The sequence below is a fragment of the Peromyscus californicus genome, unplaced genomic scaffold (genome assembly GCF_007827085.1).
Source record: "Peromyscus californicus insignis strain IS unplaced genomic scaffold, ASM782708v3 Scaffold_5__1_contigs__length_169319896, whole genome shotgun sequence".
Taxonomy (NCBI): Eukaryota; Metazoa; Chordata; class Mammalia; order Rodentia; family Cricetidae; genus Peromyscus; species Peromyscus californicus.
In genome coordinates, this window is record NW_026294573.1 from 141,502,648 (window position 1) to 141,529,581 (window position 26,934).

The window sequence follows — 26,934 nt, forward strand, 5'->3', positions numbered from 1 at the left end:
ATCAGTTGGAGACCTGCATATTACCGTTTTCAGAATTTATTCCTTATTTTTATAGAAATGCTTGTGTTTATATGTTAACAAAAGTTTTATTTTGTTCTATTTCTCGATCACCCCATCAAGATAATATGTACTACTAAGTAAGTTTGTGCCTCTGTATTTGTTAAAGGCCGCCACATGAGGGGTGAGAGTCAAAAGGATGAAGAAAGGACACTAACTTAAGACAAAAAACATGTCTTCCTATTTACTTTTGGTTAAAGTGTATCATTTGGGTGTTTGCTTCACATTATGTGGAAAGATGATTTTATGATTTTCACTTGGAAACAAGACCTGGTTTAGAGTGATGTGCACTGATCATAAGCTGACATGGAAGGGCTGATGGGTTTTACAGCATGAAAGTTTGTTCAGAAAGAGTATTTATTTCCTTGGATAGTTCCATATCCACGTGCACAACATGGCCCATAAGAGATGTTTTCATGCATAAGTAGAGGTTCAGCTTATTAGTGTGCATGGTTGAGAGGCTGGACAGACACCGTCTGTAGCTCCCTCCTGTTGCTCGTTAACTGGCTACCTCATTGGTTTGTGCAGCACCTAACTCTGTAACTGTTCCTCTTTCCTTTAAATCCTCTTGCATCTTTCACTTTGAGCTAGGTGGATGCTGGGTGTGGATTTCATAAGTGAAGACCATGAGAAATGGCAGACATCTGGTAGGTCCTCACGGGGTTCAGGAATCTGACACAAACAGATTCCAGTTTGTTCCCCTGGGTTAGGGTTAAACTTTGCTCTTCCTCTTCTCCACTTCTGCTTGTCTTGTCAGTGTGATTAGCTGCACTGAGGTTTTCTATCTCCAGCACTAAATACTAAGCCTTGGTTACTCATAGCTGCATCAGATCAAATCTTATTAAATTTTATGTATGGAGATATTTATCTGTCTATCTATCTATCTATCTATCTATCTATCTATCTATCTATCTATTACATGTCTAGTCTCCAATGACTCCCTTGGTCATTCAAATCTTTGTTGTTCAATCTTAATGCTCTCTCTCTCTCTCTCTCTCTCTCTCTCTCTCTCTCTCTCTCTGTGTGTGTGTGTGTGTGTGTGGTTTCTAAATATTTATTCCTTCCTTTCTTTACTTTTTTGTTTTGCAGCAATGGGAATCTCTTAGTTACTTTTCTATTGCTGTGAAGAGACACCATGACCAAGGTAACTTATAAGTGAAAACTTCTAACTGGAGACTGAGTTTCAGAGGGTGAGTCCATAACCATCGTGGCAGATAGCATGTCTAAGGCAGGCAGACGTGGCACTGGAGCAGTTACTGAGAACTTACATCTGATCACCTGATTGATCAAATAGGAGGGAGGGAGGAAGAGAGAGAAAGAGAGACAGAGGCAGAGAAAGACAAAGAGGCAGAGAGGTGGGGTCTGGGGTGGGCTATTGAAACCTCAAAGCCCCACCCCAGAGACACATCTTCTCCCATGAAGCCACACCTCCTAATCCTTCCTCAACATTCCACAAACTAGGGACCAGGCATTCAGATATGAGCCTAGAGGAGTCATTCTTATTCAAACCACTACAGGGGATTCTAGAACTAAGAGGTAAACTTCCTTCATGCTAAGCAAGTGTTTTACTGCTGAGTTACATCTCAACCCCTCTTTTTAGTTTCATTTCTTTCCTGCCCACCAGTTCCCAAATAACTGACATGGAGTCTTAATATTAATTATAAATGCTCAGCCAATAGCTCAGGCTTGTTACTAGCTAACTCTTACATTTAAATTAACCCATATTTCTTATCTATGCTTTGCCACCTGGCTTGCTGTCTTTTCTCAGTATGGCATGCCATGACTATCTTGCTTCTTTCTGTGTCTCTGGCAACTCCTCTGACTCTGCCCTTCTTCATCCCAATATTGTTAGTTTGGCTGTCCAACCTATACTTCCTGCCTGGCTACCAACCAGTTAGTTCTTTATTAACCAATGAGAGTAATACATACTCACTGTGTACAGAAGGATTATTCCACAGCACTCAAACCCTCTTTTTAGTTTTTATTTTGAGACAGGGTATCACTAAATTACCTAGGCTGGCTTTGAACTTGCTCATATGCCTATTTCAATTAAATGCTATAGCTTCCCAGGTAGCTGGGACTGCAAGCCTGCACCACCAGGCACAGCTGTTTTCAACTTCCAATCCCTTGCAGTTCATCAACCATTTTATGTACATTATGGCAATGTCAGGTGATACAAAGTTGCTATAAAAGTGTCAGAATGTAGGCCGGGCGGTGGTGGCACACGCCTTTAATCCCAGCACTCGGGAGGCAGAGCCAGGCAGATCTCTGTGAGTTCCAGGCCAGCCTGGGCTACCACGTGAGTTCCAGGAAAGGCGCTAAGCTACAGAGAAACCCTGTCTCGAAAAAAAAAAAAAAGTGTCAGAATGTAAGCTTCTATTATTTAAGTGTATGTTAGTTACAAACAGCTCACTGTTGCCCTTTGAGTAGACTTTTCTATGAGAAAGCTAGGGAAATACAATGCTCTGATGGGAAATGCAAAAGGTGGGAACTAGATATTAAAATTGCAAAGTCCCAAGTCAGTGGTACATTTTGCCTGCATATCCATGGGTTCTGTGTTCTAGGATTAAACCATCCACGAATCACAAATATCCTGAAAACAGTATATGCACATGTACTCCTTTCCATCATTCCTTAAACAATGTATCATAAGAGCCATTAACAAAAGGATAAAAATGACAGAAAAACAGTACCTTACAACAATTACTCATATAGCACTAGTTATTACAAATGGCTCAGAGATGAGTTCCCATTTACAGGAGGCTATGCATAGAGTATATGCATACTATACTATAGTACTATATAGCACACTATATACTGTTTAATAAATTTGATCACCTAATGGACTTTCTATTTGTGGAGGTCATGGATTTAAAGGGACACCAAGTCACAGCTGTGTTTTGAGACATGGAATTAGAAAAGGAAAATCCATAGAGAGAACACGAATACATAGAATCAGACTTGGAGGCAAAAGACTAACATGGACCATGATTTTTCAGTGTCAGGCAGGTATTTGCAAGAAGATGCAATGTAGAGATGCCAGAGGGAAGATCTGAAAGTAGAGGGCCTGAAGGTTGCTGCATGTGTCCCTGGAGAGTGACTTCTCACCCTCTGTGCCTTCCTGTGGTCCTCAGTACAGCATGCCCTGCTGATGAAGGTGGTCACAGAAAGAGATTACAAATTTAGGATACAATTCCATAAAAGTTAACATATGTGGCCTGGAAAAACACACTTAGGAAATTGAATCACAGAGAACTCTGCCTTACCTGATGACACAGACAAACGTCTGAAGGGCCATCCTATCCAGCAAAACTTTCTTTGACAATGGAAATTTTTTTCTTAATTTGGGCCAGCCAGCACAGCAGCCATCAGCCACATGTGGTTACTGAACACTTGAGAAAAGTATCTACTGTGGCTAAGAAAAATTTAAGTTATTGACATTTAAAAATCAAAAAAATTAATTCAGTGAATCAAAATTAAACTCAAGGGATTTAGATGAGTTGAAACTTTAATTCATTTATATTCAAATGACCTCTTGTGGTTAGACCACCACTGGAGAGATGAATTGTGCAAGCAAGTTTGGTTTAGAGTAAAAGATATATGGGCTGCCGGTCACACGGGTCAGCTCATAAATCTTCTAACTACTAACTCTAACCTTAGATATGTCAGTCATTTTCCTTGGCCTGAATGTCTTCACGAAATGGACATCATAATATTTATGTTTAGTGGCTTGTGTCAATTAAAAATGAAGCACATAAACTGCCAATCAGACTAAGTATTTAGGAGATGGTAGAGGTTGTAGTTAAGCTAAGTCCTGGATGCTGTCTACGAACACCCATCACCACACTGAGCATGTGCAGGAGTGCAGGTAAACTGTGGAACCAGAAGCACTAGATAACCCAGGGCTGTTGCCAATGGTGACCCGACCCATGGCACAGCAAGCTCCGGCAAGGTCTTCCTATCTCCTCATGCTGGCAGCTGTCCTTTCTCTTTCAGGGTGATGGCTTCTAACCCATCCTCCCACTCCTGAAATACATCCCTCTCCTCCCTGCCTTTTCTATAACTTCAAAATAACCGTTGAAGGGAAAAGACAAATAGAGTTTGTTTAACCAATAACTTTAATTTTACATACAAGTCAAAGTTATAGGAGTCTGGTCTGAGGGTTGAGGACCTCTCAAGGCTTTTCCATAGAGCACAAGTTAACCTCGAACAACCATCACACACTCTTGTGAGAAAAATAAGCTTTGGCTTCATGCTTGTCTTCTTCCTTCTCCTGGTGCAGTCAGGAGCTCTCCAGTTAATTTTGTACCCTGCCAGAAACCATTCTGTTATGCTGTGCTTCTAGGGGGAGTTCTGGACAAATGGAGCTGAGTCCGACCTAACTAAATGAGAAGAAAGAAACAGCATAGACCTTACTGGGGCCCTGTCTATGGGTGCTGGGGAACTCTACTTGTTTGGTTGAGGTTCTCTTTGGAGAGTCATAAACATTTGCCCAGATGCCCCTGGGGGCTGGGCTTGGACACCCCTGTTCTTTTCCTCCTGGTTGCTTCTAAGCTGCTGAGTCATGATTTCTTCCTTGTCTCTCCTGTGGGAGGCTTATCTGTTTACAGTACATTGCTGTTCAGCTCACAGGCGTTTATCTTTGAAATTTCACTAGTGATTGAAAGACTAGGTTCTTACCCGTGCAGAGAAACAATGAGGCCCTGATCCCCGTCCTTTAGATGTTATATTATTCTCCCACACGAAGTAAATCCAGCAATCAGGCTGTGGCTAATACTGAGAAACTGCATCTGTGGATGCCTGTTTGAGTACTTTCAGAGACAAAAACCTTTGTGAAACAAATGAATTCCACACATAGGCCAATGGCCCACTTCTCTGGAACCACACTCAAGTACGGGAACATTCCTAGTTTAAAAATTAGTGTGGCAAATCCCCAGAAGACTTTAGTAGCCCTTCAGATTTTGTCTTGAAAAGACAAATTCTGGACCAGCAGACAGTGCGAGGTTGCAAAAGTACATTTTATTGTACTAACTGATAAAAGAAAATTTGCCAGGAGGTTCTGGTTTAGACCTTATTGTTTGCCTCTTGTTCTCTGACCACATCTCTTTTTGGGTTTGGATTATGATAAGAACAGCATGGGTGCATTAATTCTACAATGAAAAGTAAGGTTACCCTCAATGAAAAATCTTAATCTTACTAAAACCCAGGACTTCGTTTAAGTGACCTCTTGGCCTATACTGCATTATAAAGAAATAATTTGATTTGGGCAACACAAAAGCTAGAACGCACTAGTTATATTTCTGATTTCCAAAGCACAGGACAATCTTCTATGATTTTGTAAATCAACATTTTGAAAGGGAGTCTATGGAAAAACTTCATAAGCAAGAAAGGCAATTCACTGTGCTCATCCTCAGATGCTCTGTCTGGATGCTTCAGACAGCAAAGCTGGTTGATAGGTGGGTTTCCCTGGCTCTCTTGCTTACCGTGGTTTTCTTCTGGCATAGTGGTGTTCTTTGCTGGGGTACACTCAGCTGTTGCAGGCTTACATGACTCAGTTAGGAGAAAGAACTCCTGCCTCCCATCTCTATGTCCAGAGGACAAGATATACTTTACTTGGCTCTCCTGGGCACCAGAAATTGAGGTTTGTGTCTCACATACACAATGGGAAGAGGCTAGGAGCAAATAAGGACTAAAGTGTGTGTGTGTGTGTGTGTGTGTGTGTGTGTGTGTGTGTGTTTGTGTGTGGTGGGGGTGGGGTTGGGCCAGGGAGGGTCTGCTCTGCATGGAAACTGCCTTCATTTGCTATGGTAATGATGAAAAATAGCTTCATTCCACTGTCACTGGGTTTGGAGTAGGAATGGAGGCTACAGTGTAATTTACTGACAAGGAACTCATTTGCATGCCAAAGTTTCACTCAAAGTCTAACATTATGTCACTTATTAACACAATACTTTTGCAAATAGCCAGAAATTTATTATAGAAATCTGACTTTTATTTTATAATTCCCGAACTAGAAGGAATTAAGAGTTGCATAATTTAAATATGTATAAATGGCCTTTCAGAGAAAACCACACAAATGTCCTATTGCATTTCAAAATACTAAGGGTTAAAAATAGAGAAATTTTGCTTAATATTTTGCGAGGAATATATTTTGACCCCCAATCTCCGAATTTACGGTCACTTTGATAAGCATGGATTTTAACTTTTAGATTTCCTACTAGCGAAACTCAATTAGAACGTGCTTAGTTTTCCTGGATGCTTCCTGCCCACGGAGAAAAGCCTGGTACTAACCACGTGGAGTTAGGAGATGGGCGCCAAGATCTTCCAGAAGGGGCTATCAGGTGGGCTCATCACATCTGCACACAGGTTCTAGGTACATACATAGCCTGGTCTGCACTGTTCTGGGGTGGGAAAGTCACATCCAGGGCGGCTTCTCGAGGGTGGGAGCAGTGGGGCAGCGGGGGCACCGGGTGGGCGTGGGGCTGATGGGAGCAGGGCCTGGGCACAGGTGGGCGGGGCGGAGGAGAGCGGGGAGGAGTGCAGGGTGCGGAGGGGGTGGGGCGGGAAGGTGGCTGGGGGCGGGCACTCTGGGGGCGTGCCGGCTGCGCAGGGACACGAGCTCCGGGCCGCTGCCACTGGCTCCAAGTTCCCTCCCTCGCTCTCCCGCGGAGCCTGCCTGATCCCGCCCCTCGGTGCGGAGGTGCAAACGCGGCGGCGGCCAGCCCAGCCCTCCGTTGCCGCGCGATCTGGGCCCGTTCGGCCACCGCGGGCCGCTCGGAGCCGGCGGTGAGGACCCGGCGGCCGCTTCATCTCGGCCTGCAGTGCCCAGCGGGGCCCAAGCTCCTCCTCGCGATCTCTGGAGCCTGGTCCCTGGCCTGGCTGCCTTCAGGGGCCGGAGCTCGGCTAAGGTAAGCTGGGGCGCTGGCGGGTGGGAGTGCGGCTCGGGGTCCTGCTCCTACCGGGCCTGGGCTCCGGGAGCCTGGCCCGGCTGTTCGCCCTGCGCCCAGCCGGGCATCAAGGCCCAGGCTCTGAAGGAGCGCTAGCTGCTGGGGAAAGGGTGGGCGAGGACGCGACGGCCCCCGGCCCTCTCCGTGCTGCGTCCCCACCCAGGTCATCCCGTGGGCACGCCAGTGTGCTGCCGGTTCCTGCGGGAATGCAGATCCCCGGGCTTTGAAAGTTTGTTTGCCCCCCGTGCCCCCCCCCCCTCCAGTCCTCCCTCCCACAGCTCGGTTGTCTTTACCTTCTTTGAATGCATGCAGGTTGGAAATACATAAAATTGGTCCTGGCTCACTCGTGCCCCTGTCACCTAGCGGCGCTCATAACTTGGCGACAATGCCAGGCTGTGGAAAGCTGGGTGTCCGCGCTGCCCTCCTTTTGTTAGAGCAGGAGCCTGATGGTGTAAGGGGCAGTGACAAGTCTCTCCATCCTGGCTAATGGAGAAGGAAGAGGAGATAACTTTGCTTTATTACTTCCCAAAGTGGGAATAAAACCACCTGACGCCTAGTTTTTTTTAACCCTTTCAAGTTGCTGTTCGGATTTATTGACAGTCACCCTCTCCAAGAAAGAACAGGCATTCTTTCCTGCCTAAGACTCGGGCCGACTCCGGGTTTCTCCCACAGCCAAGTTATGTCCTGTGCAAATCTGGCGCACATCTGTGACAACAGTGCATGGCCGGCTTGTGAGGACTGCCGAGTCTGTTTTTGCAGAGGAATATGATAGCAGAATCAGCATTTTTTCTGTATGAATAATATGACTTCCATTTTCATTTCCTCTGTTGGTGTTAAAGAGTTATTTAGCACCCACCATTCTAAGTCATGTGACGGTACTGTGTTGTTGTTGTTATTATTATTATTTGTATTTGTATCCATTTTTGTGGTATTGAGACCTGGTAGTTCAAATGAGGTATTTATTAAGCATAGTTATTTAAAAATAAGAGTAGGTTACTGGTAACATGCCATTGATTTACCCCATTACATTTAATCAGTGACATTTCTTGAATTATTCGCCTTAAACCGTGTATTGAACACAGGGATGACATTACTTCTTGAACCTGGAAATCTGCAAAGGCCTTCACATAAGGCCTGGAAGCAGAACTAGAGAAATATCAGCTAGTTTTATTTTTGTTTTTATTTTCAATTCATGTTTTTATTGCTCAGAAAAAAAAATGTTTCCTTTGTTTGTTTGCATCCCAAATCTTTTAAAGTGTGGTCTGTCTATTTTGAGTGTGATATAATTTTAAATCAGAATGGAGATGGGGCTTTTTGCGGGGGCCTGACAAGCTGCTGGCTCTGTGTATGCTCAGTGGCTGGGAAGGGAGGATTACTTGTCGGGTCTATGAGTCCCAATCCAGTTGTGGCCTAGTGGGTTTCATAACAGGTACTGGTTATCTCTAAGGGACCTGTTGTCTATGAAGGGCTTAAACGTAAGGGAAAACCTCTGCTGTGAGCCTCTTCGTCAAATCACCCCTTCTCAGGGTTTAGAATACTAATTTCAATTCTAGTTGGAAAACTCACATTGTTAGCAGTTACTTGACGCTCACCATGCTTGTCATTAATGAAAGATGAATGTACTCCCTGTGTGACCACCGTCTTAGAGCATGTCCGTGACTCTAGGGATCAAGATCTATAGGCCCAATAACTGAGAAAAAAATGAAGCTACCCATCTGCCATTTTCAGTAACCAAAAAATGGTGCTTACAACTTATATATTTTATGTGATCGTCAGTTAGGTATCAGTTCACCTTCTGTCTCCACCATTGACTTTGAAGTGACAATCTTTTTCATTTTTCAATGTTTTGGAGTCTTGGGGTCCTCCACAATCGGAGCTGCTGTAGGTACAGACCCTCAACAGTAGGTGGTGCTGTGGGGAACGCTGGGAGCCCAGCCACAGCACAGGTATGCTTAAATCAGGGATTGATTAATCAGCGCCACTGCTTGCCTCGCTCTGAAAAAATCCGCAGTACAGACACAGGCATGTGTAAGTGTTAGGACTGATGTGGCTTCTTAAGGTTCTTCTTGTGTTTTTACCTAGAGAATGTTTTCTCTTGAGAGCCCTATAATGTTCTAGGTGTTAAATGTACATTGCTTATGAAAATTATTAGCTGTGCTCTTCTCTTTTGTTTCTCCATGTTAGAGTTAGGTGGACTAACCTAAGCTAAGAGCCTCTCCAGCTACTCTTGACTTTTCCTTCTTCCAACACAAAAATAAATAGTAAGGAGCCTGGTAGCACTTTGAATTCATTTGGGAAGCCTGTCTTAGGGTCTGTTCCCCTGCTCTTTTGTTGTTGTTGTTGCTTCTTATCATTTTCCTGGGTCCTGGTATGTTGCAGTGAGAATTGATATTCAAGGTGAAGACTTTGAATTTATTCTGTGCTGCATGGGACCCGGGCTGTGTGAGCACTCAGGCCAGGAAGTGAATAAGTGCACTCAGGAAAGGGTTTTCTGGCTCCTCATCGGTTATCTCTGAAGGCCAGTTCTGCACGCAGCATATCTCTAGACTTTCTCTTACTCCTCTAACAGCCAGGAGTTTTGCTGGTATCTGCTTTCTGTGAGTGAATAGAGTGACGTGTCTGACTCATAGCTACTAAGTGGTGAGATGTGTCTTAAGTACCAGAGCCCAGTGAGGAAAAGCTTTGCCTTCCTCAGTTGCTGGAGCTGACTGCCCCTTTCTCCTGGAGTTTGGGATCAACAAATCTCATCACTCAGTGATTGGATTTGGATTTTCTGGGTAATGCTTGATCATCAAACAGTCCAAAACTAGGAGAAATTCAGCTGTCTTTTTTTTTTCTTTAACCCCAGAGGAATCTCATAATGCCTGGCAAAGATGACTTGTTTTGGTTGAGGAGGATGGCAGTTGAGTGTCTTTGAATTAGATAAAAGGCTAATAAAGATGGCTTAGACATTGGGTCTGTTTGGGGCTTTTGGTCATGACAGCCCCAGCTCTCCATTTAGCATTATGATGTTTTCTTCCTCAGGGAGCTTGTTTATGATGAACACTTTCATCTGCTAGATAAGACTGTGAGGGTTGAAGCAAATCCCTTCTCTGGTTTCCAGTCACTGCTTGTTTTTTTTTTTTTTTCCGACAGTTGAGGCAGAGCCTAACTTAACTGTTTTTCTTTGAAAAAGATGAGTGATGTTTCTGAGTCCACCACCCTACAGGAATACAAATAGTAATATAAATAAGTAGTACTCGGGAACCCCTGAAAAAAGCAGGTGACTCAGACATAATGCTGTCATGCTGTCCTGAAAGCTTGATGAAACTGTGATTTTGGCAATGAAAGATCTGATATGGGATGATGGACATAGAAAAACTGAATGATAGCTGTGGGAATGTACTTTCTTATTGTTCATACCAATGATGACAATAATTAAGATACCGGCCAACCTTTTCTACTCTGCCACAGTCCTTTTTCATCTTGTTTGTAGCCAACTTGGTCAGGTTTCTTAATGATGCTTTTGTGTTGTAAAATTAATAAACTTATACAATATATATGCCTATTTTGACACCTTTGGTTTCTTCTTGTGTATGAGAAGGTACTGAGTAGGACCTTAGTCTTTTTCATGTGATACAGTTTATCTCATGAGTAGACTACATAAGGACCTGTGCTTATGAGCCTTGACTTCTCCCACTCTCCTATTCATTTAAAGCTTAGCAGCCAAACAGATTGCTTACTTTTTATTCCCTAGCATTGTCAATGGAAAAAAAAGGTGGTGGTGGTGGTGGTGGTGGTGGTATGCACAACAACACAATTTTCAACTGGCTTTAGAGTGGGGATATGAAAATTGTAAACGTTTTGGATGCAAATTCAAAGAACACCTCAGCATGAGGAAACTGCCATTTAGCAGACTGGTTTCTGAAGAACTGAAAGAATTCCGTGGTGTGGTTTGTGCATCAGGCCAAGATCAGTGTGGTTTGAAATTGTCCAGTTCCAGATAAGGCCTTTTAAAACACAACCCTAAGCACATGGGATTTGGGGGTGTTTGAATTGTAACAAAAAGCAGGGTTTTTTTTCTCCTCCTACTGACATTAGAAGTTTTTTCATCTTTTTAGGTGTCTTCTTAAAGAAAAATCATGGGTAATACTTCAAAATGACCATTCTCGCCAGCGGTGCTTTGGTCCCATAAACTTAGTAATAAAAAAGAAGTAATTATGCAAAAGAACACAGTTAATAATTTGTCCTATTATAGTTAATATATTAAAAATTATTTGCAGAGGATTTATTGTGTGCCAGATTTTTTTTTTTAATTTAAACCCTAGCCAGGAAAGATGTGGTCCCTTTCAGTTCCTGGCTTTTATTATTAGTTACTTGTCCCTTAACTGTGAGTCCTGTAGCTATGATTCAGTATATGCAAAAGCAATTTAAAGGAGAAAGATTTATTTGGCTTACAATTCCTGGGACATCACAAAGGCAGGCGCATGAGGCAGGTGGTCACATTGCAACCACAGTCAGGAAGCAGGAGGAGGTGAGGCTTCTGCTTTGCTGGCTTTCTCCATCTATGCAGTCCAGGAGAGAAGCCCAGGGAATGGTCCTGCCCACAGTTAGGGTAGGTCTTCCCACTTTATCTAACTGAAAATCAAGAGCATCCTTCAGTCATGTTCAGAAGCTAAGCTATCCTCAACAAGCTCTTCTTGGTGTGATTGAAGCTCATTGCCAAGATGATTTTGGATCCTGTCAATCAAAATTAGCCTCATGAGGCTTTAGAGAGCAAAGTGGGAAAATACAATAAATTAAGTCAGTGGTTCTTAACTTTCTAATACTGTGACCCTTTAGTACAGTTCCTCATGTTGTGGTGACCCCCCAGTCATAAAATTATTTTCATTGCTACTTCATAATTGTAATTTTGCTACTTTTATGAATCGTAATGTACATATTTGATTGCAGGTATCTGATATGTGACCCCCCAAAGAGGTCACGATCCACAGGTAGAGAACCACTGAGTTAAATGAATATACAAAAACCTACCTTAAAGGTATAACAAGTGCAGTTGAGAATGGGGAAGACTTCCCAACTGGGGTATGTGGTTTTGGAGAGTCTCATTGAGAACTTTAGTGAGTGCTGAGAGTTTAAAAAAAAAAAAGGCAACATTTGAAGGATGTTTGATCATAGGGATGGCTTATGCAATGACCCTGTGACAGACAGAACTTCTACCTTTGTGACAAGAGACAAAGGAACCAGGTCAGCTGGTGGCTTTGTAGACCCAGTGTGTGTGTGTGTGTGTGTGTGTGTGTGTGTGTGTGTGTGTGTGTGTGTGATGGGAGATGGTGGATTGATTCCAAGAGGACCTGGCTTTAATTTGCAGATTTGGAAACTCCGTTGTGGGGAGGAGGACAGACAGTGGATCTTTGGAGAAAAGTGGGAGCAAAAAGCCATTACCAAGGTATTGGGGTGGGGAGGATCAGTGTTTGTTAGACTAGAGGAAAGCTGAGGAGGTGGAGGGGCCTGGTGTCTGTGGGATTCTGAGTTCTCCTCCTCACCTGACACACCTCCAATTTTGAGACATGTCATTGCTGTGGGATGTTCTGTATGGCAAATGTGTTGCTGATTAGTCAATAAATAAAACACCTATTGGCCATTGGCTAGGCAGGAAGTGTAGGTGGGACAAGGAGAAAAATAAAGCTGGGAAGTGGAAGGCTGAGTCAGAGAGACACTGCCAGCCGCCACGATGACAAACAGCATGTGAAGATGCCGGTAAGCCACGAGCCATGTGGCGAGGTATAGATTAATGGAAATGGATTAATTTAAGCTGTAAGAACAGTTAGCAAGAAGCCTGCCACGGCCATACAGTTTGTAAGCAATATAAGTCTCTGTGTTTACTTGGTCGGGTCTGAGCGGTTGTGGGACTGGCAGGTGAGAGAGATTTGTCCTGACTGTGGGACAGGCAGGAACACTCTAGCTACATATCATCACTGTCCATGCCACTGGGATAGAACTACAATGTCACTTGGACTGTGATACAATACCAGTTGTGATGTGGGTCCCAATTTCAGGTCATGAAATAGGAAATTATGTATGCATTGTGATCAGTGACATGCAGCCTGCTCTACAGATTAACCTTCAAGGGCTTTTTGGCTTTTATCTTACCATTTGTCTCTGACTGAAGTAAATGAAGCCCTGTGTTTGGGAGGACCTTGAGAGAAAGATCAGGCCTTGAGGAAGCACCTGCCTGCTACTCAGAAACTGCTGCAGAAAACTACACAAGGTATGAAGACTCTTCTGTGTGCTTCACATGCACATGAGGGAGATGTGTAGTGGTATTTGCTGCGCCCATGACCTTGGGCTATACGGCTCAAAGGTCCATAACGGCAAGAAGCACCGCCTCCTTCAGGGCTTTATATAAGCCTAAGATCATGGGCAGAGCAAATACCACTGCAGACATGTGCATTGCATTTACATCTAGATGATTGGTATCACAGAGACTAGGAAACTGGGAATGCCAGATTCGCCATGATTCAGGGAGTTTCTGACCCTCTGTGCATGTTTGGGTTCTGGGTAGTGCCTGTGCCTGGCCCTAAATGGGGACAGACCTGGGAGATCCACACTGTTCCTCTGTTAGGTCACTGGGTGGGCTGAGGCCTTGGGGATCCCAGGTCAAAAGTGTATTTGTAGCCAGCAAACAGCAAGTAGGTTCTTTGAGAAGAGGGAGGGTCTCCCAGTGCAGTCAGTGTGGGGTGCAGACTGGCAGTGGGGGTTCAGCTGGTCCCCGAGGCTGCAAGACCTCAGTTCCTTGTCTTTAAAATGGGAATGGCTACCATACCTACTTCCAAGACCACTGTGGGAGTTAGGTGAGACGCTTACAAAGTGCAGAACTCTAGTCTTCTCTCTAATGGGTTCTGTGCCTTATTCCTTCCCAGTCATAGGATTTCATCAAATGGATCACAGGACAAAAGCTACTGTATCAGGTTTTCCATGGTTGCTGAAGCTAGAGTAGTAGCCCCGTTCCCAGCTGCACTGATGGGTTTCATTTATAGCCCTCATCCCTAACCAAAACTTCACATGTATTTTGTTGTTTGTGTGTTGAATCCGCCTTTCCTTAAGTTGAAATTCATGTTCACACTTGAGCTGCAGGCTGTGCAGTGTCTGGTACTGTGGTTGGCCACATGGTGCCGGCTGCACTGCCCTGCTCCTGGCGAGGAGGCCCTTGTCCTCTGGGATCTTGGTGACCCAGCCAAAAGGCCTGGAGTCAAGTGGTGATCGTGTCCTTTATCACAGCATATGCTGTGAAGTGACTGACTTTTCAGCCGACTGTGCATACCTGTTCTTCAGAGTCTGGGGACGGAGAGGGTGGAGGGAAGAGGAGGTTGTACTTAGAAGCAAGAGTTTCTTGAGGGCAGTGGATTTGCAGTGGCTTGTTTGTTCTTTCAGCTGAATGTCACCACAGGTCACTGAAGGCCTGGTACTGCTTACAGATACCTGATCGTTACATAATGAAATCATAGGAGTGGGCTGAAGGAGTGATTGGGTGTGATGGTGTGATTAAGATCACTCATGGCCCTTCCAGAGGACCTGAACTGGGTTCCTAGCACACATGTCAGGTGGCCTGTAATTCCAGCTCCAGGAGATCTGACGTACTCTACTGACCTCCATGGGCATGCACACATGTGACACGCATTTACACAGACACATATACCCATAAATAAAAACAATAAAAAATTTAAAAAGCGATGGGAATGAATGTAGTAGGGAAGTGTCACCTGTGCGAAAGCAGCCGGTGCTTATTAAACTAGTCCCATTGCCTAAGACAGTGGGGCCATTGCATTCTCCATACCTTGACACTGGGTGACAGACCCTATCAGCCGCTACTCTGGACTGTGGATTATTATTATTATTATTATTATTATTATTATTTCCCCAGTTCCTGCTTAGTTGTTTTCTGTCACTGTAGGTACTGTCCCCATTGCTGTGACCTGTTGGTGCTTTGTTTTAAATGCTATCATGGCTTTCAGAAGGAAATCATGCTGGTTTTAGAAATAACAGAATTTGTGTAGTCTCTAACCTTTTAGTCTTTCGAGGGTTTACTTATTGCTTGTTGCATACTTTTTTTGTGAAGTCTGGTAAATAAAACACAAAGTTCAGACGCTGTGCAAACACCCCATAATCAAGGATGTGCTTAAATGTACACATTTAGTCACCTCATACATGCAGCCACATCAGTCGCCTTTCTTTCCTTAGCTTACCAAGCGCCACCATTCCCATTCTTGTTGGAAACAGCTTGAGTTGGTGACACTTGCTTAGCATGCAGAGGTCCTGGATGCTACCCACACACAGCACTTCAAAACAATGAATAATAAACTTTTGGAAAGTGGGCAGTCGGTAAGTGAGGACTACTGACAAATGATGATTGTGTGTGTGTGTGTGTGTGTGTGTGTGTGTGTGTGTGTGTGTGTGTGTGTGTGTATTTTCACTGTTGAACTGGGAGGCTCTTTATAGATTTGGCTGTGCTTTGTGCGTTTAAAAATCCTTTAACTTCTCGTTGCCCTGTGTGCTTTCAAAATGATCATTGATTGGAATGCTGTGTTTTTCGTCCCAGTCAAACTTTGCTCTTGTGTGGTGACCATAGACGAATGGGAGAAGTGAGCACTGGCTCCTCACTGCCTGGCTGTGATGCTCTGCACTGTCTGTGGTTCCAGCGCGGCTGCAAACCTGGCTCAGAGCTCCGCGGGATGCAGCCAAACCCATTGTGTTTGGTGACTTGGGCTTTGAGGGGACAGGCTGACTATGTAGAAACTTAGTTCTTTGATTTATTAAAGATTTTATAGTAGTTCTTGGATATAAATTTATATTTATAGAGAATATTATCACTAAGCACATATTTATTTTGTTGGTACTTGAAATATTCTTAAGTAGTACCAGGAATGATTTGTGGTCTACAGGAACTGCTTGAATTAAAAAAAAAAAAGAACTTTTCCTTAGAGGTGATGAGAGTCCCTCATGTGCCAGATTGGGGGCAGGGAGGGAGGGAAGCCCTCTATGAAGCAAGGAGAGGAGGAGAAAGTGAGCGAGAGGGAGGGGGAGAGGGAAAAAGAGAGAGGGAGAGGGGGGGAGGGGGGAGAGGGAGAGGAGGAGATCGCGCGCTGTGTTTGTTTAGTATGAGCATCTGAGCTGCATTTTTTTCCAGTAGACGTGGCTCTGCCCTCCCATCTGTGTGACCCGAGTTGCGTTTCAACCCACGTGACTTTTCCTTCCTTGCTTATCTGATTTCTCCTGCAGGTTTTTCTCCTTTCAGCATTTGCTAGCACAGGACTGGGCTGTTTTCCTTGTTAATCCCCAGTTGCTGTTTCCCTTGGGGTTTTCTGGAATCATTTCTCCACATGAAGCATTCTGGTTCTTAGGTACTGAGAGTTAGAGATAAAGAAACCATATCACAGAAACTTTTAATTAAGTGCACGGACAGCAACAAATATTCACGCGTTTTGTGTCTGAAATACTTAAGTATCTTCATCTTCCGGTTTTGCATTTTATCTGACAGCGTTAATGCCTATGCCTTGCAGTAGTCAGGGCTCTACAGGAAAGCAGAATCAGTGGCAAATACAATATACGCAAGTGGCTCATGTGACTAGGGAGCCTGACATGTCCCATGGTCTGCTGTCTACAAGCTGGGGAAACAAGGGCAACCAGTAGTGTAGGTTACAGACCAAGGTCAGGCCAACAGATGCTCAGCTCAAGCAGCCAGGCAGAGAGGGAACCGGGGAAGAATATGAATGAATTCAATCTTCTTGCACCTTTTTGTTTTGTGTAGTTATCGAATGCCCACCCACTTTGTGGTGGGCCAGCTGCTGTACCTAGTCCCCCAATTCAGTGATAACCTCCTTTGAAAACACTGGCACAACTGTAGTAATGCAGAGCTGAAATATCTGGGTACCCTGTAGGTCATTCAGATTGGCTTGTATCTGTAGTTCTCGAGTACCTGTGGTCTGATCAGTGTGTCTCACTAATTAGGTGAATCTTTAAAATCATTCTGGGAAGATGCAGTTTCCCCAGTCAGTTGACATGAGCCGACTAGGTCCCCTAAGTCTTGATCCTCTGTAGGTCTTCTGGGCTGTCTTGCTGCAGCACTTCCTTTCCTCCAGCAAATCTGCCATGAACTCAGCTGATGGCTGCATCTTACAGAGCTGCTCTCAGCTGATGGCTGCATCTTACAGAGCTGCACTCCTCGGCTGATGGCTGCATCTTGCAGAGATGCTCTGGTTTTGTGTGTGTCTTCTATGAGACAGAAGTTTATCAGGGTACACATGTTTTCGTCTGGTATAGATTGTCTGGCAAAGGAAAAGAGTGTGTCATTGGTACCCTTCTCCCTACTCAATGAGGCAAGGAATAGTGTGTTGATGATCATGGACCAGGTGTCTGTCTACTTTATGGTTAGTACCTGGTATTGCTTCCATTCATGTTTAAGGTATAAAAGCAGTGTTTCATAATTATACTTGATTTGTCGTTTTCATTGTTATTTGTTTTTGAGATTTAAAGTGGGGGAAGTGTTTCGAAACTTGTAAATATACATGATCTGATTTCAACATCAAATAGATTTGGTCTGATAGCAAGAACATTTTTAATCCAACATGGGAAATTCTACTAAGGAAGCAGGTGCTTTAGTATTTTTCAGTATTACTAAATTAAAAGCATTTGATTGTTTATGACTGATGTGTTCCTCCTTAAGTCCATCTAAAAAAAAATCCTCATACTTACAAAAATGAGGCCGACCTTTACAATTGTGTATATGTTACTGGCACTGTTTTTTAGCACAGTGCACCATGTTATAGTTGATGCACTTGATATATTTTTACTTTTAATTCCCAAAGTGCTGATATTGGGGAGATCTGGGGTGTGATTGAGTCAGGAGGGAGGACTCTACAGATGCTCTTAGTGCCGTCATAAAAGAGCCAGAGAGCCTTCCTGTATCTTTCTTTTCTTGAGGATATAGTGGTAAGCTACAATATATGACCCAGGAAGTAGACCCTTACCAGACAGCACATCTGTAGACCCCTTAGACTTGGACTTCTTATCTACAGACTGAGAAGTAAATGTCTGTTTATAAGACACTCTGTCTATGCTATTTTATAAAATGCCATCTACTGGACTAGCAGCCTGGGTGCTTTAAGGTTACCGACTATTGAGTCAGAATGCCTGTTTCCCCTGCATTTAGATGTGTAAAGCAACAGCAGGCTGATGAGAGACTTCGTTCTGCAGACACGAGATGTTCCTGAAGCTTCAGCAGTGACATGGCAGCAGCACTTTATGCTCAGGGAGTTTTCAGTGGATTAGCTGCACCTCTGTAGAGGCTTGTGAAACCACAAGCTTTTGTTGACTGGAAGCGGCCCTCTATACGCCTTGGAAGAAGGGATCTCATTTGAGGAATTGCCTCCACTAGGTTGGCCTGTGGGGATGTCTGTGGGATGTTATCTTGACTGCTAAGTGAGGGCACACCCGCTGCAGGCAGTGCCTCCCCTGGGCAGGTGGTCCTGGGCTGTCATGGAAACCTGGCTGAGGAAGTGTGGAACACTGTTCCTCCTCGCCATGTTTCAGGACCTGTTTTTGTTTCTCTTGAGGATGAATTGTAACCTGTAAGCCAAACAAACCCTTTTGTTCCCCAAGTCGTTTTTGATAATAGTGTTTATCACAGCAACAGCAACAACAACAATAAAAACAGGACACTATCCTAGAAAGGGGTAAAGTCTTTCCCTTAACTGAGCCAGGTTCCTGGCAGGCGTGCACCCGTGAGCCAGGGCCTCCACTCTGCATGCTAAGGACAGGACAGACCCCTCAGACGTTTTTCATCATGCTGGGCAGCTTTCTGGAAACTGAGAACCCTTTGGATCCCTCAGCCACATGCCCCCTCATGCCTCAACCCTGACATTTCTGCCCTGCCCAGGTCTTTTCCGCATTCTTGGGGTACCTCTACCATAGTTTCTACCTTGGGAGTCTTTTCTTTTCTCATCTTCCTACCTCTGCTGCACTGACTTCTGGTCACACTCCCAGGCTGTTAAAGTGTTGTGTACTTTCCCGGGTCTTCCCTGGCTTGGGCCAGTGTCTGCAGTCCTCTTCCCGACCATCTCACCCTCCACACCTGTTCTTTCCTTGGCCTGAAGCTCTTTTTGCTTCTTTTGTGTTTTATGCTCCCTGGTCATTCTAAAAGCCTTCTGTTATGATGTCTTCTCTCTAATTTTCTTTGACCTTCTGTGTTCTGAATAAAAAGAACAAAGGAAGTAATCATATCTTCATGATGCTTGAGTAGCCTGAATGCAGAGGCATAAAGTACATTTTTGCCTGGCAATAGAGAATGCCAGTCCTAATGGAGCCAGCTGAGTCTGCTGGCCATCTGGTTCAGACTTAACTCTCTGCTGTTGTGTGTGTGGGCCTTATGTATAGGTCAAGGTGGGTAGTCAGTCACTCACATGCTGAAGGAGTTTTCAGTAGGAATGAGGAAATGCATCCTGAGAGATTTTGGAGCATGGAAGAAGTGTTGTAATCACTCATGTGCTGAAGGAGTTTTCAGTAGGAATGAGGAAATGCATCCTGAGAGATTTTGGAGCATGGAAGAAGTGTTGTAATCACTCATGTGCTGAAGGAGTTTTCAGTAGGAATGAGGAAATGCATCCTGAGAGATTTTGGAGCATGGAAGAAGTGTTGTAATCACTCATGTGCTGAAGGAGTTTTCAGTAGGAACGAGGAATTATATCCTGAGAGATTTTGGAGCATGGAAGATGTGTTACAGTGGAGATGAATGCCTTGATCTTTTGGGGAAGCACTAGCAGGCCACACTTGTGCTGACTGCTATGGGGGACCACTGGCCACCTGCTCACCAGGCACTGAAAATGTAGCTGTCCTGAACCGAGGCATCCTGCACATGTGAAACTATACTCAAGTTTGAAGATTTAATTTGAAAAGACAATGCAAAATAGTAACTCATCACTTTTTATACTAATTGCTAGCTGGAATGATAATTTTTCTAGATTTCTTAGGCTAAAGTCACAATTCTGCCCATTACTTGTTTCCATTTTACTTTTTCTTCTTGTAGGAAAACCCAAGACAGTATGTGCTTCACGGCTGTGGCTTGCTATTTCCCCTGAGTGCTGACATGCAAGACTCTGCAATTCCTTGACTCCATGTTCTTGGCAGCACTCTGCTAAGCAGATGGCCGTGTACTAGTAGAAGGGAAAGTAGTAGTAACTGAAAGCAAGAATGGGCTCCCTAAGCACAAATCGTGTTAAGCTGGCTTCATGCCTCTTCTCTTTCATAAGGTTACTAAGCTAGAAGATAAGAAGGGCTCCATAGATTTGCATTTGGGTTTCTATACTTTCCTGGACTTTCTTGGAGTTGTTATCACACACATTCAACATCCCCTGATCCCCTCCAAAATCTGAATACACTGAAATATGAACATTTTAGAAATCTGTCCTTCCAAACAGTTTGAGAATTTGAAGCATCCTACCCCCTGAGATGCTGTCAGTCAAGTTGTGTGAATATTATAAAATCGAAAAGGAAAATATCACTTTCCAAAATCTGAAGTACTTCTAGGTATTGGGAAAGCTAGGTCCCAAGAATTTTCAGTCGTGAGTATTCAGCTGGTCCTACTCTGATAACACAGGCATTGGTGCAGAGATAAGACAGTCTTCAGGTTGTTTGGGAGAGGTCGTGTGCTGGGCAGTGTCTTCTCTTTTCTGGTATCTGAGGGCTCATGCTCTTGAGCTTGGTGTGATGGAGTAGCCCTCACAGCCCTGACTTTGAGTCTACTTGACTGTCTCCTCCCTTAAGCCTACTTACCCCAACCTCTGGTAAAGGCCCTCACACTGGTGTCTTCACAGGACCTGCCTTCCTAGAGGCTGTGTTTATTGTGGAATTAGTATGCTGCTCTAGGTATGAGGCTGCCTGGGCTGTACTTAAAGCCTAGATTTCTTTCCTTCATGTTCCTGCTGTTATAGTATCTTCACCCTGTGTAGGTAAAAAATATCATATCAGGAAGTACCAAAACCATTGTAATAGTACAAATGATGTGTGTGTGTGTGTGTGTGTGTGTGTGTGTGTGTGTGTGTGTGTGTGTGTGTGTTCATAGTTGTCTTTAGGCCTATGTGGGGGCTTATGGTGCCGGATGGTTGCTGTGCCATCTCTCCTTGGGAACTGCCCCAGCCTGGTACTTGCTAGGCTGAGTCAATAGCAGTTTGCTATAGCAGAAAGACCCTCTTAGGAATTAGAGAAATGTGTATTCTCTAAATTACTGAAGCAGAATCCATGAAGGAGAATGGTAGGAAGGCAGGTTTCAGCCTACTATTGAGGTCAGAGGCACCTCAGTCCAGACTGAACTGCTCTGCAAAGGGGGCTGGATGGGTGCATGAAAGCTTGAGCATCCAGTGTAGTCATCTCTCTGTCCCGCAGTCCTAGGCTGACACTGCAGCATCCTGGGACCTGTTGGCTTTGCCCGCTCCTTATAGTGGCTGCTTTGTTTCTAACACATCTTTTCTGCTTCCCATTGTGGGATGATTTTATCAGGCCCTGGAGGCTCTGGGCCTGTTCCATGGTAGAGTTAGTGGAGGAGTCTATTCAGAGCACTCTCAGGGGCTTGTTGTTGTGAAATAAGGTCACTTCTCCCTTTAGCACCACTGTAAACTGATAAACACTTGGAAGCAAAGTGCAGGAGGGGTGAAGCTGTTACCTTCAGTCCCAGTTCTTGCTCTGTGACTGTGACTGGACCATGGGCCTCCTGTGAAGGGGGATTGACTGTGCATTAAGGTCCTGGTGCCTGCAGGGAAGTGTTACAGTTTGCCTTCTGTTCTCCCACTTGGAAGAGACCCAAGCAAAACTAGTGCTATCAGAGCTAAAGTGGCAGGACAGATATACCAGTGCTCTGTGCAAAGGCTGTTCAAGGTCGCCTGCCTCGTGGTTCGAACTGTCAACCCATGAAGAGAAGAACACATGGTTTTGTGTAGTGACCTCTTTTCTGGAGTAGGGTTGGTGGAATTTGAGAGGATCCTCCCTCATACACCTATACACAGGTCACTGTAGGAAGCCTTGAGCCGGCAAGTGCTTTGCACTGTAGTTCGTGTCATCTGGAGGGCTGGCTGTTCAGGCACAAACTTGTCAGTCTGTCCTGGCTTCTGAAATCTTGGGATTTCCCAGAACTTTGCTGGTGATTCTAAACCAGTGTTGAAAACTTAACTTGTGAGGTGTCAGTGCTAAAACTGGGACAGCAAGTACATTCAGTTGGAGATCCCAGGCCGGAAGGAGGGGTCTAAAGGTGGTTGCCTGGATGTAAATATTACAGAGGACCTGTGGGATAGTCAGAGCCCCTGCCAGGACTGGAGCCCCGTGATGAATGCTTCAGCCTTCTCATCAAGAGCCTCTAATGCAGCCCATATTCCTTAGGCATGAGTGCATATGTGTATGTTTGTATGCATGCATATACTTTTTTGAGACAGAGCCTTGCTCAGTAGCCCAGGCTTGAAGGAAATCTTCTGTTTAGCCCAAGCTGAGCTCATAAGTTGTGTCCTCTTGCCTTGGCTCCCCAGTGTTGGGATGACAGTCTGTCCCACCACACTGGGTAACAAAGTTCCTCACCTTTGATAGAATCATTCTTCTTAGTAAGTCACGTGATTTTGCTGAGATACTTTGTACTTGCCTTAATCTGTGTAGATTCTCACAGTTGAAACACTGGGTCAACTATGACTTGCTTTTGGAAGTGTCATTTGCTGAGCATGTTAGGTACCCAGAAGTAAACCAGCTACCTTCACTTTTCATTTTAAAAGAAAATATATCTTGTAGTGTACGCTACTTTAATAAAGTATTTTTAAGTGTAACATAAAAAAATCAAGGCATTACACTGAAACTCTAGTCTTTCCTTTTCTTTTTTTTTTTTTTTTTTTTTTTTTTGGTTTTTCGAGACAGGGTTTCTCTGTGTAGCTTTGCGCCTTTCCTGGAACTCGCTTTGGAGACCAGGCTGGCCTCGAACTCACAGAGATCCGCCTGGCTCTGCCTCCCGAGTGCTGGGATTAAAGGCGTGCGCCACCACCGCCCGGCTGTCTTTCCTTTTCTTAAGATTTTAATTTTTTTTAGTTTGCAAGTTGATATTTTTATTTTCAAAAGGATTAGATGCTTTTTTACTTTAAGATAGATGTTAAATTTACATATTGAAATATTTTTTCTTACTCCAGCAAAAGTTGATTTAGAAAATATTAAATTAATAAAATATGTGGAAATATGTAACCATTTCTGAACTCTGTCTCAATTCCTTATATCAAAAAGTCCCCTGTGGACCAAATCAAAACTTTTGCAAAATTATGAGGATTTCAAGTAGAAATCTAATGGAATGTGTATTCTACAATGAAAATTAGTTTTATTTGGAAACCAGTGTAACCCCCACAATATTGAACTATTTATTGTTACATTATTAAACCCATTCTGATTTTATGGTTTAATTATGTAGTTGACCCATTTAATCTGACTGCCAAGCTCAACAAAACCAAGTAGGGTGTCTTATATTCAGAGCTAGCATTTGAGAAGGCTGACTTCTCTTTGGTGAGTATGACTGGAAGGAGGTAGAACAGTCCCAATGCCATTTTGATGAGGTTTAGTTATTTTTGTAACCTGGGAAATAGATACTTTCAGATAAAAGATTTTACTGGGAAGAAAGAAAGAAAGAAGTTGAAGTAAAAGCTTTATTATGTCTTATTGCATAACGGTGTCCTCAAAGCTTAGCAGTTGAAATGACCTATATTCCCCTTTGCATGTCAGTGGGGACTCTGGAACTCTGCTCTGGGATTCAGACTGTTTCCTACCAGGCTTCAATCAAGGTGTTCCTGAGGTTGCTGGTACAGGTGGAGTGGCCCAGAAAGGTGGCTAGAGAGCTGGTGTCAGTGGTGGTGAGGGACAAGCTTAGGCCCTCCCCCATTCCTGGCACTGTTTGATCTGTGGATTATAGGTCAAATTTTTGACCAGGGATGAGCCTGTGCGTATGTCTTTCATTATGTCCCAGAATGGTTAAACTGCCTTGCTGTGGGATGTTCTGTATGTCAAGTGTGTTGATTGGTCAATAAATAAAACACTGATTGGCCAGTGGCCAGGCAGGAAGTATAGGCGGGACAAGGAGGAGAATAAAGCTGGGAAGTGGAAGGCTGAGTCAGAGAGACACTGCCAGCCGCCACGATGACAAACAGCATGTGAAGATGCCGGTAAGCCACGAGCCACGTGGCAAGGTATAGATTTATAGAAATGGATTAATTTAAGCTGTAAGAACAGTTAGCAAGAAGCCTGCCACAGCCATATAGTTTGTAAGCAATATAAGTCTCTGTGTTTACTTGGTCGGGTCTGAGCGGCTTTGGGACTGGCAGGTGAGAGAGATTTGTCCTGACTGTGGGACAGGCAGGAAAACTAGCTACACTGCCTAACTCTGACTATTCATCAAGTCTGTCCTAAGGGGATTCCTTGTGCCAGGAAGTGCTCCAGAGAGCCTCTGTGTTCTCTAGAGAGGAGACACAGCTCAGGGCAAGGAAGATAATGTGTGTAGGAGAGCTGTCCTGGAGATCATATGAGAGCCCACATCAGTTGCTTGTTAAAGCAAGTTGATTGACAGCTAGATGAGCAGATAGGACAGATCAAATCCAAGGACTAAGGTCTTAAATAGTGTGGCACCTGGGATTGTGAGCAGTTCAGTTTTGTAGTGTCAAGGAAGAAGCAAGGAATAGAAAAAGTGGTTTTCATGTGGTATGCAGGGAACTAGAAAGTTGAAGATCCTTGTGTAAAACTAATTTATAACATTGTTACCACTAGGAAATAAAATATAATTGTTACTATTCTAACTATTCTGTGATAGTAAATATATTGTTATTTGATATGGAGGAAAACTCTGAAAAGAAGTGAACTTCTATTCTGGGATTGTTTGATGGCAAATAAGTACTTTTGACCACTAAGCTGTAAGCCCTAACCTTTTTCAACCAGTTACTTATTTGCTAACCAGTAATATTTTTCCTAAGACTTATGTTGATTTGAGAGTGCAGCATGGTGGACGTGCGTGACAGAATTCAAAGGTTAACTTTATGAAACATTTTTTAGGGAACATAAGACACAGAGTGAATTTTGTGTTTGAACATGGATTCTGTCCCTAAGAAGACTCCTTATGAATTCAGTCCTTTGGGTATGAGATTCTTAACCTGTTTTACTATTAAGGTAGCAAAGTTGCCATTAATGGGGGCATGGGTCTGAAGTATATATTGTGGAGGCATTAGTTTGCATAGTCTCAATTTTCCTGCCTAGTCATTTTTCCTGATATTGATTTCTTTGGAGTCCTGAGGACAGAATGAAGCAAACATTAATTATCAAAAGTTGAACCAGAGTCAAACCGCCTATCTTATTTTATAGACATGCCCTGTGGCTGAGCTAACACACTCCTCTTGTAGATCCTTATTGCAAGGCGCTGGCATGTGCCAGTAAATAGCATTCTGAGGCAGGAGTGCTGTCTCTAGATCCTGGCCATGCAGGGAGGCCCTTGCTTTGGTTCACAAAATACTTGGTACTTCACTTGTCCATTCACAAACGTTTACTGTTGAGAAGCATCTGGCCTTCTGTCTTGGTTATGAAGGCTGAATGTTCTGGTATAAGAAGTGAGAAATGTGCCGGGCGGTGGTGGCGCACGCCTTTAATCCCAGCACTCAGGAGGCAGAGCCAGGCGGATCTCTGTAAGTTCGAGGCCAGCCTGGGCTACCAAGTGAGTTCCAGGAAAGGCGCAAAGCTACACAGAGAAACCCTGTCTTGAAAAACCAAAAAAAAAAAAAAAAAAGAAGTGAGAAATGTCCTGTGAAACACACTGCAGCATGGCTGAACCATGGGGGACATTATGCAACTTAAAAGAAGCTGACTATGAGATGACAGTGTTACATGATCCTGTTTGAACCAAGTATCAAGTATAGTCAGTTGAGAAGGAAAACAGACATGGACCAGACTGGGAAGGGAAGAATACAGAATTGCTTAATGAGCAGAGCATAGGTTTTTAAGAGGAAAATAGTTCTGGAAATGGATGCTGGTAATGGTGCATAGCACAGTGAGTGGATTTCATCACCCAGTGGTATGATTAAGATGATTAAGATGATAAATTTAATGTTATGCATATTTTATTTAATTTAAAAATATATAATATAAAAACATGTTTCAATAAAACATGCTGAAGCCTTAATAGAAAAGTTGTGCCCAATAGATTACATTATATTTTGCTAATGCTATATTTAATTTTGTAGGATAGCAGAACACACCGGTGTTGATATTGGCGTCTTTTTACCCTTGCTTCTGAAGGAGATGAATGGATCTTAGGATCTTCGGGAAAACCAAGAGTAGGGTTTTTTTTTTGGCTTGGAATTAGTGCCACCTGCTCAGAAAAGCACTTGAAGAAGCTCCAATTATATATCTAGCATAGAGGAGAGAGCCAAGTTGGTGGGTTGTTAGTGATTATCTCTCAAGGAACAGAGGTATGTGGGAAAGCCGTGTCCTTGGAAGTGATGCTCATTGGAGCCTGTTGTCTTTAAGCAAGCTAAGACATTGTGTCCTGAACCCCATGTTAAATATATTGTAGAGGTTTTCTTTTCTTTCTTTCTTCCTTTCTTTCTTTTTTTTTCTGTAGTATTGGGGTAGAACAAAGGGCCTTGTACACAATAGACCAGCAGTCTGCTACTGAGCTGTAGTTCAAGTTCAAAATCTGTGTGTGTGTGTGTGTGTGTGTGTGTGTGTGTGTGTGTGTGTGTGTGTGTGTGTGTTCGTATTCAGGTGCTTGTCCACAGGCCTATACATGCTTTCTGTCTGTCTGTATTATCTTTTGAGATGGGATCTCTTACCTGAAGCTCACTGATTTGACTAGAGTATCTTAGCCTGGACTTTTTAAGGAAAAAAGAAGGACTTGCATTTTATTGAA

At 43.7% G+C, this 26,934-nt stretch overlaps 1 protein-coding gene across 3 annotated transcripts in view; it reads left to right on the forward strand.

Moving 5' to 3' along the window:
• Positions 1 to 6,772: 6,772 nt before the first annotated feature.
• Positions 6,773 to 26,934, forward strand: part of Fam110b (family with sequence similarity 110 member B) — a 133,938-nt gene continuing 113,776 nt past the window's right edge. For all 3 annotated transcript variants that reach the window (XM_052715554.1, XM_052715553.1, XM_052715555.1), the window contains exon 1: positions 6,773 to 6,965. The gene's annotated coding sequence lies outside the window, so the exon portion shown is untranslated. The remainder of the gene's footprint in view (positions 6,966 to 26,934) is intronic.